Source organism: Lepisma saccharinum, chromosome 1, assembly GCF_977018435.1.
Source record: "Lepisma saccharinum chromosome 1, izLepSacc3.1, whole genome shotgun sequence".
NCBI classification, from domain to species: Eukaryota; Metazoa; Arthropoda; class Insecta; order Zygentoma; family Lepismatidae; genus Lepisma; species Lepisma saccharinum.
Genome location: NC_139229.1, coordinates 771,151 through 787,651, shown reverse-complemented (window position 1 = coordinate 787,651; position 16,501 = coordinate 771,151). Strand labels below are relative to the sequence as shown.

General features: G+C 38.0%; 1 protein-coding gene across 2 annotated transcripts in view; it reads right to left on the bottom strand.

Annotated features, from left to right (window-relative positions):
- LOC145992049 (chromobox protein homolog 1-like) overlaps window positions 1–147 on the bottom strand; it is a 50,805-nt gene extending 50,658 nt beyond the window's left edge. For both annotated transcript variants that reach the window (XM_083128190.1, XM_083128200.1), the window contains exon 1: window positions 24–147. The gene's annotated coding sequence lies outside the window, so the exon portion shown is untranslated. The remainder of the gene's footprint in view (window positions 1–23) is intronic.
- Between the last annotated feature and the right edge of the window lie 16,354 nt (window positions 148–16,501).

The window sequence follows — 16,501 nt, the reverse complement described above, 5'->3', positions numbered from 1 at the left end:
CGTTTATGAAATAAATCACTTACCTCTGAAGTGCACTATGCACTTTAATGGTTGTGACAGCACAGCAATGGCGCGGGCGCGCGGAAAAGAAAAGGCGCAAACTCTCTTGGGAGTCAAAACAATTCTCACTTTCTTAACTAATATTCTAAATAATAATATAGCATCGCTAATAGAAGTACACATAATAAAAACAAAAAGTAAGCAAAATTAATAATACATTTGAATACACAAATTTACTCATTTGAGGCATATTTGCATATGTAACAGATGTATTGTTCATTTTTAAAAACACATTAATTGTTTTGATCCATATACATTTATTTAAAGTGGCAATGAAAAGTAAAGAATTAAGTGATCTTATCGTGAATAAGAAATAAATTATCTACAATCCTAGTTACATGAAATTTGAATCATTCCGGTGTTTTAGTACATCAACATGGACGGTAGTAGCATAGAGTAAGGTAATAATTATTACCTTACTCTATGATAGTAGTGGCGCTAACCAGTGCCGGATCTACAAATTTCCCCCCTCTAACCCGCCCGCAAAATATTACCAAAGGCCCCCTCTAAGTACCTTCCCACACACACACACACTCTATATATATAACACATATATAATCAGTGGCGCAGGAACGTTTTTTATTTGGGGAGGTACAAAATTCAGCCTCCCACACACACACACACATACTACTTCACAGGTGCTTATACGTAGGTATAATGTAAAGGCATGGAAAATATTCCATTTTAGAACAGTACACACGAATTTCCTGGATTTTTAAATGGATAAATGCAATGTAATTTTTATTTCTTGGTTTTTCTTAGAATTTATGGTTATTTTAAAAACAGCTCTTAAGACCAGATAACAGTTCGGAAACATATGAAGCTCTGGACCTTGTTCTGGTCTGGGCTCATTTTCAATTTAACGGAACTGAAAATCAAGAGTTCGAAATGTGAAAATTGTGAACAAAGATACATCTATTCATTTTAATGCAGGGTGAGATTACAAGACGTAAGGAGGATTCTCCCCTCCTCTATCTTGAGCCATCCCAACCAAAATTAATGATCTCCAACCCACTGGATATAGATACCATATTATTGAATGTATCACACTTACAGAGTTCCATTAATTAAGTTCATTTTAATTTTAAAGTCCCATAGCTACACATAAAAATATATTTAAACATTTTTTGGCTGATGTGTACCACATCCAATGCCTTTTAGAACCCTGCATTTTCTGACATCAAGAGGACGTTACATTATAAATCAAAACAAAAGGAAAAAATGAGTTGAGATGGTTCCCGATCAACTTTTAAGAGGTCTAACTTTGGGATACTTGTAAAACATTTGACAAGGCATTTATTTGTAAGATAATTAGCTAGCTGTACCTACTGACGCTCTTCAAGCACTGAAAGTACTGCAGTAGGTATCACTCATTTCATTTACAAAACCGAAATACTTCAGATCTCAGACCAAGCATGGAAAACTATACGCTCGAAAGTTGTTTTTTTCTTTTCAATCTTTGGTGGACAATATGAAGAGCCGGCCAAGGTTTATTTTCGTATGTAGTATTATTAAATGCAGATACATGCGTGATGCGTGTGTTTTAGGGTGACACGTCAATTCCTCGTTTATGTAGAAAGGTGAACTTTAATGTAAGCAAAGCATGTACGCGTCACAGTTAAAGGTTTTCATAACTACAAAGAAAATCCAAAACACATTCCCACCTCGCCGGCCGTCTTGGAGGAGTGGCTAGCATAGTGAGCTACGACGCCAGAGGTCCCGGGTTCGAATTCCGGACTGGGATGGGTGTTATTTGTGAGTGTGCCTTCATTATATCATCACTCCTCCTCATCTTCGCGATTATCCAAAAGTTGCAGATGCGAAGTAAAATAAACCAAATCAAACAATCCCATCTCACTCAAAGACCTTGTGAATTCAATCCAAAATCTACCAATATCTATAGCCGAATGTGAATGCGGGTTCAATGCCACAAACCTGGCCTTAACTGATTAGAGAAATCATTTAGAAGTTTTAAACCTACTTTTCCTTTCCTTAGACACCCCAGTGCATTGCTTTCATGCAGAAATATTTGCAAGAAATTATATCAGGTCTAAGTATAACAGTAAATCAAACAATCCCATCTCACTCAAAGACCTTGTGAATCCAATCCAAAATCTACCAATATCTATAGCCGAATATGAATGCGGGTTCAATGCCATAAACCTGGCCTTAACTGATTAGAGAAATCATTTAGAAATTTTAAACCTACTTTTCCTTTCCTTAGACACCCCAGTGCATTGCTTTCATGCAGAAATATTTGCAAGAAATTATATCAGGTCTAAGTATAACAGTGCCCTTGACAAGCCAACTGGCAAACCATAGAACCTGCAGTGAGTCTCATTTATCTCGTGCATTCATCTGACTAATGTAATTTTCTTACCTTTGACTTTAGAGTTTATCTCAAAAAGGCGATGTGTTTGTGTTGCATTCGATATCAAAATTAATTAGATTTTAAGCAATTAATATCCAATTTTAAGTATACTTAATACATAGATAAAAATAAGTCCTCCCCCCTTTAATAAAATCACAAATTGATCCCTGTTTTAATGCCTATGAAACATTTAATTTCACGTAGGAATGATATCGCAATGCGACGAGTCGACAACTCTTCATCTCGTCTCCTGTGTGGTGAAGTCTTTCTCATTCTTGTTTGTATTTATTTTTCTTTCGTTTTCCACTCAGAAGTTATTAAAACTTATTCTAGATTCACTTCATGCTCAGATAGGCTAATGGGGACTGTATCTACAGTTTAAAGTGAAATCCAAAGCACTGCGCATGTGGACCCCTTAATTACAAAGCGAGATATCTCGTCCTAACCCACAAAATGTTTAGTATAAGCAACACATAGCCTACATTGTGTCACCTCTCAAAGTTTCACAATGTATTTAGGCCATTAAAGCAAACACTTTTCTTAATAACGTTTTTCTGCTTTACATCTTCCGTCGATATGTGGAATTTTATCCTAAGTAGATGAAACCGAGCAGCACAGGCTCGCAATTGTCAGTAATGGATTAACTTTGCAATTACAGTAAACAAAATATACGACTTATTTGAAAAATAATCTATAAGATATAAGCTTGATATGTCTGGATAAGACATATGGTAATATAAATTTATTTTAAGCAATTTCTCCATATCAGAGTTTCGAACGAGATCGTCTCGGACATCAAGATTCGTCTCGCTTTGATTTTGCAGAGATTTATTTCAGTTTCGTCTAGAAAATTGAGAGGAAGCACAGACTTTCTTGTCTCAGAACCATCTCTACTCTCAAAAAATCTCTTAATATATAGGTTTAAGTACCTTTTTCCGAACACCCTCTTACAAAGCTATGCAAATATTGGTGAGGTACAGGAGTACATTGTACCCCCCAAGTTGGTCTGTCGTGTTTCGTCTCGTTTCAGAAAATTCCATTTGAAAAATTCAAAAGAAATGGATGTAAATCATATACTCTTCTGACGAAGATTTTTATATTATCTTCGAATTGACGCGACCACTTCTTTAGAAAAGTGTATCTCCCTTACGCAAAAGAGCAATCTTCTGGAGTGTGATTTCTTACTGATTCCATCGTTCCACACACATTTTAATCAATTTTCATCTCCTTAAAGAGGTTTCCAAGAACACAGGTCAATGAACTAACTAGTAGCAAGCACTATATAGTAGAATAAGTTTACAATGGTTTGAATTCCTGTGGTAAGGAAGATAATGCTTGTAAGTTAAAAACAATAGAAACTTTTTTTTATTGAGTGAATTGGAAATAGGTTTTTTAACAGTAGTACCTTGCCTCTGTCGAATTATCTAAGGGGCTACAACTCAATTTACGGATTTAGGGGGTACAGAACCCCCTTCAAAAATTTAGGGAGTACATTGTACCCCTGTACCCCCCCTTTTCCTGTGCCACTGTATATAATGTCTGTGTGTGTAATTCTTGATCTCATGTTGACAAACTCACATACGAGGGCCTACAGGGTGATTCAAAATTCCGTTTTTAAATGGGAAGGGGGGTGATATGCATAGGCGCCGATTTTTTAAGAGATTTGGGGGGTAAAGCTAAGTAAAGCATAAATACTGATTTCTTCCTGTTTGCGGGAAGAGGGGCAATTTTTCTTCCTTAAGGCGAGGAGGGACAATTTCCCCTAGGTCTTTCTCGCTGGGGCAGCTGCTGATCACTGTTGCCAACTTCGCTCTTTTGGAGCCAGATCTGGCTCTTTCGTGCACTCGTTTGACTGTGAACTGTGGCACCCGCCCTCTGCCCCACCATGATGCCACCACTGGCTCCGGCCCATAAATACCAACTTTTGCCATGAGTGTACATTTTGCACGTGACGTGATATTCATGTAGCTATAGGCTGCGTCACCCACCTCTTCTTTCCTCCCCATGTATTTTTATATATAGCACTGTGGCTAAGATGAAGATGACAATTTTGTTATCCGGGAACCCTTTATTTTCGATTTTATATTAACATCATTGGATTATTGAGATGGGTGATGCCGCCAAATCTAGGCGGTGAAAACTAAGAATAAATTGCCATCACTTTAAAGCTAACGGTAATAGCAGCACCCCCACCCCTCTGACAACTAAAATTACCCTAGTAGGAACTTTATGCAGACTTCGTTAATCTAGCTCCTTGAAAGTCATCTTTAGCTATATTAATGGTGAAATTTAGCTCTATTATGCACATCAGGTTTGGCATCACTGCCAGGATGGCCGTAGGAGGCAAGGAGAAATGCACTAGGCTTATGGGACCATTATTTTATTCGTTCTCTCGGGAATATCAAACATCCGATGACGTAGAAAAGTACATGGACGGAAAAAGGACACGTTGAACTATGTCACAGTCGTAGGAAAAGTCGAAACTCCCATTTGATGAACCGTAACTTGAAGTTGAAGTTGATGTCCCATAAGGAATACATGGGATTCGGTAAATACTAATTCATCATATTTTTCAAAAATCGTATAAGGCTTAATAATCAACTTAGGAAACCGCTTCCACTTGCCACATGGGGAGAAATTCATACTCTTCAACTCTGGCGGAGATCTTTTTAGTAGCATTGCTCATTCCGACGATATTGGAATAAATGCATGCCTGGTGCGTAATTGTCCCTCTTCGCCTTAAGGTGGAACCTAATACACTCGAATTAACCTTTGAAAAATAGTAATTGCAATAACTGTATTTGACAACAAAACATACTCTATGTGATCAAAAGTATCCGGACACACCGCAAAACGTGTGTTTATCATAGAGGGCGACACAGTACTGCCATCTACCGCGTGGAACACATAGTCAGCGAACTTAGTAGTCTGCAGACAGTGTGAGACAGCAGTATGGGATGGTCTGAAGAACTCACAGACTTTCAACGTGGTCAGTTGGTTCTGTGCCACTTGTGTATAGGTGAGCCCAACTTAAGAGTTCAGTATGGGGCTTATGGCGACAGTGTTGCCGCATGGTGCGCAGTAGAAGAAAGCTCCAGCGCGCTTCGAGCGTCTGCTGTAGTACACGCCGCAACAAAAGTTAGTGGTCAACGGGTACTGTTCAATACTAGAATACATGACTTGGTGGGAAGCTGTTCATTCTTGCCGCTGTTGGTCCAGAACAGGCGCGGAGCGTCCATGTAAGCCGTGTAAGCCGGGCTTACACTTTATTAGTTCTAGTAAAATGTATGTAATTATATGGCAAAATTCGTAAAAAGTTCAAAGTTCAACTCGGCCCGATACCAGTCTTCGAGATCCTGTTTGTTAGATTGCAACACTTCAGCACCAGATGGCACATGAGAACTCCCGCCTTTTGCTTGGGGAAAGTTGTAAGCCGTCTGAATGTTGCCTTACAAATTTCTGACCACGAAGGAGCAGTGCTACCGTCGCCCACCGTATCTGGATGGAGAAGAGCAAGGAATATAGGGAGAAGAGCGCGTCGAAACCCTAGGTGTGTAAACCTACGGACAGAGGCTTACAGCAGCGTTGCAAACCTCATGTTTAGAAAAAATGTTGTTCATGGACGTCCGCAGTATTTCTTTCCACCAGGGAGGATTAAGCAAAGTATTTTTTTTTCAGGGGTTGGGGTAAACTAGGTATATTTCCCTTCTCAAAATTCAATTTGAAGTTAACATTTTTCTGCAACGCCCTTACAATAATTAACAATTTGATGTGACTGAAATGAAATTATATGTGTGAAAATGGTGGGCATTCATTTTTCAGGAAGTGTCTCCTCCCCTTTTCCCCTTCTGGACATCCATGGTGTCGTTTAAACTCCGAAATTATGCTACATACTACTAAATTCTTCTGGGATTTTCATATTATAAATATTAATTTATAACGAAAACAAATATAAATTCGAATGGTTCAACCAACGGCATGGGTTCGATGTTATGTGAAAAGCTTGAGAAAATTCAACCATGTTAAAAATTACTGAAGATTGAACCAATTTTACAAATTTCATGTCAAATGTGAACCAAATATTATTAATTACATAGTCCGTGATTCAAATACTCTTCGAACAACGTACGAAAAGTCTGTTTATGATCTTTTAGGTGCTAGATTTGCTTTTACACTATCCTAAGAAAGCACTTACATGTCCTTTGATATAAATTTCTGGATATAACCCTACAATTTGTGATCATTTCTTTTATATTTTATTTTGTATTTTTTTTTTTTTTACTAAATATAGGGAATTTTAAGGCAAAAGGGGAATTTATTTATATCCGAAAGGGATATTCCCCTCACAGTGAGCAGTGACCGATTTTGGATCTGGTTTCTTTTTGTTTCCCCCTTCTTGTTGTGTGTTCGTTAAAGTCTCGAGGTATTGCTTTTGCGAATTCCATCTATTGAAAAGCGGACTGTCGTCCGTCCCTGTGCTGTTGTGTGATAGTGAAGTGCATTATGGAATAAAATGAGCGTGATTGTGCGGTGGGGTGGAGAACTTGTTGAAGACGCCGTTGTTCAGCAAGGATTTAGCCAAGAAGAAACTTGTGGATATAGGTAGGCCCACCCCTTCCTTCTCTAGCAGAAACGAAAAATAAAGTGCGCCGATTTTGCGATTCATGGTACGGAGCTGATACTTGTTTATGCGGTTGTAAAAAGTATTCAGCACTTTTCTGTTTTCGTTTGTTTATTATTATTATTATTATTATTAATTTTATCTAACTTTGCATATTTTTTATCGATACGTTACTCATTGTGATAGGAATAACACTGAATTATTTATCAGATATCCAGAATTTTTAATTTAGTGAAAAATTCCAGGGAAGTGTTCTGAAAAAATTGGGGGGGGGGGTCGATGTGTGTGGATAAATCACTAACCATGCCAGCCCAAAAATAAGCACAACGGGAAATAGCCTTCGTCATGATAGGCTTACACTGTTGGAAAGGTCACGCTCCGCCACTGGTCCAGAATAATGACGGTCCGTAGAGGAAGATTTGAAAATATTTTTTTCCGAATATATCTACTTTTCATACGTCTTGCTGTATATTTTAACACATGCGTCGGCAGTGTTTTTTCTTTCTTTTATGCACAGAAAGGCTAATCAGGACTAAAACTACAGTTTAGAGTGGGATCCGAACCACTATGTCCTCCAACGGGTATCGACTCTGGAGCCCCTTGATTACGAGGCGACGACGTTACCACTGCGCCATCGGGGAGGCCTCTTTCACATTTTTCAGTGCACTGTCTCATTTGAAACAGAACCGTGCTCATTTTACCGGCATACACAAAAGGAAATCCCCCCTCTCGTCGTCGCATTTTAAACGAGGGATTAGGGTTCGATACCCGGTGGAGGCACATAGTGGTTCATATCTCACATAAAACCGTGGGTCCAGTCCCAATTAATATATCTCTGCATAAAAGTGGATTCAAAACTCAATTAACCAATTATTAGTAGAGGCGTGAAATAGATGAAGTTCTGTTGTATTTGTGTGAACAATGATTACAGAAAGAGAGAGACACATCGGAAATATTTAATCTAAAATGCTCTTGCTTTGTGTCCATCAGTTAACGTTATTGCCTTGCAAGCAACAAGTCTCGGATTAAATTTACTTTAAGTATCTCATAAATCTATTCCCTATTTATGTATTTGCGTCAAACCTTGATTTATTATTTTAACTATCTGGAAAAGAACTGCCCGATCATTTTATTTAATAAAATGCTATCATTACTTTTTATAATAGTTAGTCATCCTTTGGGAAGAGCAAGTGAACCGGGGGTCTCCCGTTCATAGGCGCCGACTCCATGGGGCTCGAGCCCCCCCAATGTTAACGATGTGGGGGCAGAGCCCCCCAATAATTTTGCTTGAGAGGATCTAATGTATTATTTTGCTTCTCTTGTAAAGTTTACTCTAAATTGTGCCACATGAACTTAACTTTAAATACACATTTGAAATGTTCTAGACCATCAACTTTGGGGGCTGAGACCGCTAAACCATCAACTTTGGGGAGGCTATGACCAGAGACAGCAAAACACATGACTTATTACTATATACTAAGTATGTAATTATGAGTATTGTTAAAATTTTTACTAAAAAGAGTTTCAAAAGACGATGTGCATGAACTAGGGTAGTGGATGGGACTTTCGGGCTACAAATGGCTCTCACATGACATACAGAACGAAATCATTGATATATTAAGGAGATCTGTTTTGCGCTCCGTGGTAACAGATATTAAAAGTCGTGACATATCCATCCGTGGAAAATTAATATTCTGCATTCGAATTGTAAATAAAAAAAATATATTTTTGAGGAATTCATGGGCTTTTATGAGATTCCGAACACTGAGGTCAAAACTTAAAAAGGGATAGAGTGAGTCATTCATTAATTTAGCAGTGATCAGAAACCCCCCCCCCCCAATAATTTTGACAAGTCGGCGCCCCTGCTCCCGTTAGATCAGCCAGTGCATACAATATGCCTGTTTTCGGAGAATTACCCAAAACGAGAAAACGCGCACACAAATAAGAAACCACTTGACCCCACGGAAGGCTATTCACGAACTTTTGCCTGGCCATTTCCCGCCCCTTCCCTCTTCCCAACACCTGTTTGCAGCGAGTGGCAACAGGCGGAAGGCTGTTATTTTTAACTCACCAAATCGTGGTTAACACAAGAAAGGAAAACGCCTTTTTTGAATGGTCTGAATTGTAAAAGAAGCTATAGACCATCAAAACCCAACATTTCCTCTGCTTTTTGCATATTTATTATTTTCTCCTCGAATGTTAACGGCTTTTGTTTCTGACAGAAACACACATGTTTGGGGGTGGTAATCTCAAAAGTAAAAGCCCATAACAGCCCATACTGAACTCTTACCTTGGGCTCCACTTTATTTTTTTAAAATATTTATACTATTAGTATAAGAAGCATAATGTGAGCGGCTCTACGGGGCTGAAGGCACATCCACCTCAAAGTCCTCCAGAAACAGTTGTATGCGTGTGTATGGGTCAGTTTCGTGTGTAGCCCCAAAAAGTCAACGTGGAGAGCAAGCAAGGAATTGAATATTCCACAAGCGACCGCATGGAAGATCTTACAGAAACAGCTGAAGCAGAAGCCATACTGCTTACAGTTGCTGCAATCATTAAAACCTAAGGACAAGTAATTTATTTTGAGCTTTGTACACAATTTCAAGTGCTTACGGAACAGCATTTGTGATAAACTTGTGCTCAGTGATGGAAGCAACATTTTGTTCTAGTGGCACAGTGAACATACCCAATATGCAAATCTGGGGAACAGAACAACCCCATGACGTCAAGCATATTGATATGCTGCATCATGTTTGAGAACTAGATTATAAAGTTTATGTTTGCAGAATCACAAAGGGGAACATACTGAACACTTGTAATGTGTAGCTTTTGAGTTTCTCTACTAAACTCAAAAGTTACTTCATGAAACAGCTCCAATTATTTGTAGCACCCTGTATTTCAAACAGTTTATAGAAATTATAGCTTTCCTGGCGACGTGATTCGAACAGGTGTTCTCGGGTTACCAGCCAGGTTAAATTGGAATTAGCTTGGTTAACCTGGCTGGTAACCCGTGAACACCTTTTCAAATTCAAACAGTTTGTTTTATATTAAACTTCTACACCTTAGAATCATTATCACATACTTTCTACTCTACGATGAGAAAGAATACACAAATGTACTGGAAATTCATTAAACACCAAAGTGCGCTTTATCTAATTCAGCAAGAAGGATGACATTTCAGGCCATCCCATAAGTAATGTTGTTTTTCAAGCACCACTGCAATGATGCGATCTGACGAGGAAATTGTGAAGTACACGGCATGTGCCATAGCTGTGTGATATAGGGCACGTCATTGTGCACGAGTGCGTAGAGGGAGAACTGTATACTACACGTTTTGGAACAGTGTTGTGTGTTTCATTATGGCAGTGTCGGAGGAACACATACAGCATGTCATGCTGTATGAATTTCACCAGGGACATTCAGCCAGCACAGCGGCACGTACCATCAGTCCCATATAAGGGCAGGGTGCTATGGATGTGCGGTTAATTCTGGAGACACCAGCCTCACCGACAAGCCAAGAGAAGGGAGACCTGTTGAGCTGGACAACGATGCCCTGCGAGCAGTGGTGGAGGCAAATCCAATGCACACTGTTGAAGAACTGGCCAGCGAACACCATGTCACCCATTCGTAGTCATCTGCAGGACCTTGGGTATGTGTCGAAACTCGGGAAATGGGTACCCAATTCGTTAACGCCTCAGCAGAAGCAGAATCGAGTGGACATCTGCAGTTCGCTGCTAACCTGTCACAGACATGAGCCATTTCTGGACAGAATGGTGACAGGGGATGAAAAGTGGATCCTCTACCATAACATTACATGCAAACAGAAGTGGGTACCTAAAAGGGGGGGGGGGCAAGAACTGTGCCAAAACAGGACCTCCACAGTTGCAAAGTAATGTTGAGTGTTTGGTGGGATAATCCATTTTGAGCTCTTGCCATGTAACCAGACTATCAATGCAGATGTCTACTGTCAGCTGCTGGAACACCTACGGACTGCATTGTTGGAAAAACGTCCTGCTCTGATTTCATCACAAGGGTGTGCTCATCCACGGTGATAACGTGTGCCACACGCAGAAAGGACCTGTGCGAAGGTGGAGGAATGTAGCTGGGAGAAACTCCCTCACCCAGCATTTTCACCAGATCTTGCACCAACAGACTACTGTCTTTTTCTCAGCCACACGTTCGGGAAAACCCTGCAAGATGACCTGCGACGAAGAGTGACCCAGTTTTTCAACAACTGGTTGGCAGGTGGCAGAGTGTTGTGGAGTCCAATGGAGACTATTGTCCCGACTAACAGTAGTGTTCCAGACAAGTTATCATTCTTTTTCTCACGGTGCAAAAATATGACATTACTTATGAGATGACCTGATACTAGAAAAACCAGAGTGATATTTCAGATGAAGCATGGAAATATAATAATTATTATTATCTACTTTCATTTCCAAATTTTCACTTTAAATAAGTATAAGTGTGTACAATAATAATGAAATCTCATTTGTGCACCCTACTGGAAATTTCTACTGCCTTCTACTGTGTACTGTACTGAAATCCAATGTGAATAATAATGCATAATACTTACTACAATATATTATAAAATCATTTATTGACTCCACGAATAGACAAATTAATACTTGTCACCATATTTTCAGTGATTTTGATGTGCATTGGAAAAACAGTACATGAACTGAATTTCTACGGTTTTTCTAATTAATACTACTGAACTGAGATATATCTTAATGAATAAGTTAATATATCTGTGTAGTGCAATTGCAGAAAGGAACCTTCTTTTGATAACGTAGTCAAGTGTTTCCTTGTGTTTCGTTTTTCAAGCATCGAGGTTCAGGTCTTCGTTTAAACAATTTTTTTGCAGTTTTTGTGTTAATATATGGAGAACAATATGTCAATTTATGTAAAAACTATGTTTCTCAATTGTTTACAAGTGCGTTAACCACAATGAAGCTACACACTTAAAAACGTGTTCACTACACTTGATTTTTGTGTGAACGCATTCCTAAGTAGCAAGTTCCACATGATTTACCATACATTTATACGATTTGTCCATTGCATTTTTAGTTGTATTGATAAGAAATTTTCATTACTGATAACAGTACTATTTTCATACATCAATATGCTGAACACAATAAAAGATGTTGGTTTTACAATTATGTTACTGAAATCATTAGTGTACAGTTCAGGTACTGAAAACAGTAGACAGAATTTTCAGTGGGGTGAACATTCTTGGCATGCATATTGTGCAATATCAAAGTAATGGAATTATTGTGAAGCTCCTTAACTGAAAGAGATCGAAGGTATAGCAGTGATTGTAATTATACCATCTTTAGTAGAAATCAAGTTCAGAGATCTATTTACTGATCATTCTGTGTGCATATTTCATTACTCATCTGGTAAAAGAAAAAGTGCTGTGAACATAATTCTGGCATAGAACCATTCATATAACAGAAGGTGGCCTTTGGTTATCTAAGAAAACAAATTTTCAAAACACTAATTATAGTATTCAAGATTGTTTGTCACATTGGCAACAATTTCATGTTCATGTAAAGCAAGGTTAAAGAAATAAGGTTCACAATTATTTGAGTTCAGATATTTATTTAAAAATTGGCAGTTTACAAAATTCAGCATACAAAACAAAATTACTAACAGCTCTCATAATCTTTCAGTACTTACCTTAGTTAATTTTATTCTCAATAGCAGTAACCATACTAAGGCAGATTTCTTTTCTTTCATCTAATGAAACAAAAACAAAACAATCTGCAATTCTTCGGTAGGATAGTTATATATATATAAGTTGAAACATCTCTCCAAACTCCACACACATGAATTGAGGACAAAGTTTTAAGAAACAAGATATCCATGCCACATTTCAAATGGATATACTTCGTTATATATTGTAATAGCAAATACAAAGACCTAATTTGCAAAGCACTTGTTAGAGATCAAGAAGTGCCATGCTGTTTATTGCTAGTGTCCCGTGGTTAGTAAATGATGGTATTTTCAATCCGTTTTGCATTTATCCCGCCCATTCTCCATTACACAAAGATAATTTTGGTGTCTGCCAGCATGTTCTGAATTCCTATCATCATTTCTTAATGAATTATTCCTTTACACAAAAATGAAAATATAAGATTCACTGGGCAGCTCCCATCCCCTCAACCAGCACAAACAACCCCTTTACTGAGGAGGGGGGTTTATTTGTTGGATGAATCTTGGTCAGCGCACCACATCCCATCGCCAGTGTTCTGGTGACATCGCTACTGTTGCTTTCAAGTAGTTCTCCAGTTGTCCCCAGAATGCTGAGTCAACAGTTAACGACAACTACAGAGTTCGAATTACACATGAATTTTTAACACTTGTTTCAGGAGAAATTTCAAGGGGAATAAACATGTTCAAATTATTGAATAATTCCAATTTTGAATTGATAAAGAGTACACTGTATTTAGGAAACAATAAATGCTATAAACATGACATTTTCAAGACTAGAGTCTGCAACTTTCCCTCAAAGAGCTGTTGCATATATTTTCAAGTAGCTCCCCACTTGTCCTCACGATCCTGGGTTCATACTGAGCTTGAACCCAGGACCACACACAGCAAAGTGAGCATGCCAACTATTCAGCTAAGTGGAAACTCATCCAAAATCAGTTTGATTCTAGAATAAGTGGAAGTTCTTATTCATGAAAACTTATTAAAAGAATATGCAAGAAAGTATGTTATCATGAATATTTCTTGAGTTCATGCACTTCATTGTCTTGTAATGCAAAATTGCAGGTTCACTTCGTGAGGTATGCAAGAACTACCCAATATTACACATAGCCAGGTGCATAGCCCGATAATATTCACATGAGCACGTGAACACTCATGCATATATTGCAAATTACGTACGATGAAGAACAGTTTTCAATTTCGATTTTCCTTTATTAAAGGGTGAGGTTCAACCTGCGGCTGTCCTACCACCTAACCTTATGTTACTGTATGCTTTAATTCAGTGGTTCCCAAAGTGTGTGCAATGGCACCCTGATTGGCTTACAGGGGCGCTGCAAAATGTTAGTCAATGCTATGAATGTTTCAAATATGTGCTTATTTAGTACTTTATTTTTACATATAAAATGTTTCTGAATTTGAAATACGTGTTAAATTTTTAACTTAACGTTGCACGTTGCAAGTTGTTAGATAGGGAGAGCTACATTTTGGGAGCCGCGGTAAAATCTTAGAACATTAAGGATTCCATGAAGCAAACAAGGTTGGGAACCCTTGCTTTAAATGGTCGAAAATCAACCTCTCTGAACCAATGCAAAATGATGATAGGAGGAAAAATACAAAACATGAGGGGAAGGAGGAATGTATGAGCAATGTCACATTGATTGATACTTCAATCATAAGTATCCCAGCCAAGTTATTGTGCACGGGCAAAATATCTTATATACACAAAATACATTATTTCTGGACTGGACGTGTCCTCCCTTCTGTCCTGCTAACAATGCATGTGCTTTCAATGCTGAATGAATATCATTGGTTAACATATGGTCCGTGTAACAGAAATTAGATTGCAAAGTATGGCAATCTTGCGTTGTACATACCTGAGATTGAATGTTATACTAATTAGTTTGCACTAGCCATTACTAATTGTAAATAACGTAGTTAAAAGGGTGTTAATTGAATAAAAAAATATTGTATTACTTCAGATATAGCATGATTTTGGGGAGAAATTTGTTGAATTGTTATTCTTACTTTTTCAATTGAAGATGAAGTTACAAGGGAGAGGAGTAAATCTGCATTCTGTATAAAAAATTTATTGTGAACCACACGCGACGCCACTGCACATAGCAAACCAAGAAGTTTTCAGATTTTTTTCTTCTAAATAAGCATTATATAATGGTAAATACTTTCCTTCCATGAACTGCAAATGGTATTTAATATAATTTTAGATTACACTGCGACACTTTTTCTCCTTGGAAGCATACATCCCGACTTGACCAAAAAACTGTGGTTATCACAGAGATTCCATTCAACTGTTAGGCCCCAATGTAATCTATTTCTTTGATACATTTGCATTGTAGTTCATAGACTCAACATCATGTTTGGGGGGATGTAGATCATCTCTACAAATACCACCCTTGGTGCAACCATGACTTAAATGCACACTCTCTTGCATTATCCTTGTACTGAAAAAAATATTCTCTCGCTTCACTTTTAATGAATATTCTCAATAAAGTGCTGATATAGTTTCAGCTGTTCCATAGCAAGTAGCAGAAAAATATTCCAAGTAACCAATGGGATTCATGCAGACCAGCAGAATGGTTAGAACGAAGCCCATACCAAGGGTGCCATGCAACTCCCCCCCTTTTCAAGCCATGAAATATTTTAATGTGAACCTATACAAACCTACGGAAATAGCACAGACAACTTTTTCAAAAGACTTTGCAAGAATTTAGATTTTGTCCTTGCATAATGAATGAGTTTGTTGTGGAGCGAGATGCAGGCTCCAGAAGTCTGCAATGTTGAGAAATTTTAGTTTTACAAACACTCATTCAAACTTAACAGTGTCCCAATTTAGTTGGGCAGTATATTTTATTTACACTTTCTTGCCAGTAAATGTGCTGTATTTTCTTTGGTTAACTCACATTTAGACATGTTCTTTAACAATCATTGCCGATACTTATAATTTCATTTATGTATATATATATTATCATCTAAACATAGAATTATCATGGCTGTGCAATGGTGCTGATATAAGAAAAATGAAAGGAAGTTTGTAAAGGTTGTTAATTACAGCCTTTGCCAGTAAACGGCTGTGTTGATGATTGTCGGGTTGGGAGTATATCAGCAAGTTGATTTTTTCTCCATTACTTTGGAACATAATACATTAACTCTAAAATTGTACGTCTAGCTGCAATATGGTCATAGCGTTGGTGGTAACATCTAATACTCCAATTTCATTTCATCGACCACCATGGCGGAGTAGTTATCTCAGCGTGCTACGACTCCAGGGGCCACAGGTTCGAATTCCAGCCTAGGTATGGGTGTTCTTTGTGAGTGTCCCTTCACCAATTTCATCTTCGCGATTAGTCAAAAGTGGCAAAAAAAAAACAAACCAACATAAAATAGCCTAATCCAATAGCATTTTGGATCATCTTTTTGTTCCACAATTTTAGGTCTGTCCCCCCCCCCCTTCCTAAAAAAAATCCTGGCTATGGGTCTGCTTAGAACCCATATATGGTGCAAGATTTCTGGTGGGAACAGTGGCATATTCCTTCTTTTGTTAAAAAAAACAACATAAAAGCTTTCATAAAATTACTTTTACCTGCAGCTATTATGCATTTATCCTGTCCTGGAAAGAAAAATGTTTTATTATTTATTTATTCATTATTAATGATATTCATTGTACATATAAAATAATATACACCTCTACAGTTATTACTAGCCCCATCTAGTTGGCT